Source organism: Pteropus alecto, unplaced genomic scaffold, assembly GCF_000325575.1.
Source record: "Pteropus alecto unplaced genomic scaffold, ASM32557v1 scaffold215, whole genome shotgun sequence".
NCBI classification, from domain to species: domain Eukaryota; kingdom Metazoa; phylum Chordata; class Mammalia; order Chiroptera; family Pteropodidae; genus Pteropus; species Pteropus alecto.
Genome location: NW_006436287.1, coordinates 297,911 through 299,088, shown reverse-complemented (window position 1 = coordinate 299,088; position 1,178 = coordinate 297,911). Strand labels below are relative to the sequence as shown.

General features: G+C 43.8%; 1 pseudogene; it reads right to left on the bottom strand.

Moving 5' to 3' along the window:
* Nucleotides 1-70: 70 nt before the first annotated feature.
* Nucleotides 71-189, bottom strand: LOC112480305 (annotated as a pseudogene).
* Nucleotides 190-1,178: the final 989 nt, after the last annotated feature.

Here is a 1,178-nt window from a genome sequence, read left to right as displayed (position 1 = left end):
AACCCTTGGTTGACCTCACAGATTGCAAGGACCTTGTCAGCTTACAATCCCTTAATTTTTTATTTTTTTATGCCTACAGCACCTGGTCTTCCTAGGTGGTCTCCCATCCAAGTACTAACCAGGCCTGATCCTGCTTAGCTTCTAAGATCAGACGGGATCGGGCTTGTTCAGGGTGGCATGGCCATAGACAAAGCCCTACAATTTTAAAATTTAGTTTTACCTAATCTTCATATTTGTTAATTTCACATTTTAATTATGTTTAATTCTCAAATGCCTTGTGCAGGAGATATTGACATATTCCCTGGCCATACTTTTGAGGAGATGAGGAAACTGAGGCTCAGTTCCTCTCTCATGATTACAGGGAGAGAAATCAGCAGAGTCAGGGTCTGAAGCCATCTCTGTGGACACCAGACCATACAACCTTCTCTTAGAGATTTAGTTTTGCAAATGACAGGCACTTACTTGGCTATATAAGGGGAAAACTGCTTAAACCCTTTAAGGGCTGTTTATCAGGTACTTACTGTGTGCCATGAACTTCACACACATTATTTCCTTTCATTCTCTAAATAGTCTTTAAGCGTTATTTTTATCACATTATCAAACACGTGGAAACTGAGCAGTACTGGGAAGTAGTAGTGAGTGTTAACAGCTCACTTAGACACCAGAGACCCAGAAGCACAATACAAATCAACACAGGAAGTGGGGTGGTAAAAGTTCTCAGTGCTGGAAGCCAGCACCCACGCATAGCTCCTCTCTCATTAGGTAGCAGGTAAGAGTCCTGTGGGGAGGAAATGGGCTGCAGGTGCTGGGTAGGTACATCAAGGTTACCTCAAGGTTATACGGGCCATGAGTATGTCTGGGAATCCCGGTCTGGGGGCGGGCTATGTGACCAGGGTTAGAGAGTGAATCAGGTGCTTGGATCAGGTACTTGTGTACTGAGTGCAGCTGAGTCCCAGCTGGAGGGGAGGTGTGAAAATCAAGAGAGTTGGGGTTCAGCTCTGTCCTGGGAGCACTTTTCTAACAGAAGAGGAAGAACAGACACATGTACACAAGTCTGCACACTCATATATATGTACAACTTGAAAACATTTTAAAGCAGTATTATGAATATACTGCATGATGAACCCAGTGTAGGCAGAGTTCAGCAGTGTGGAAAGCACACAGAATAAGGATAAATC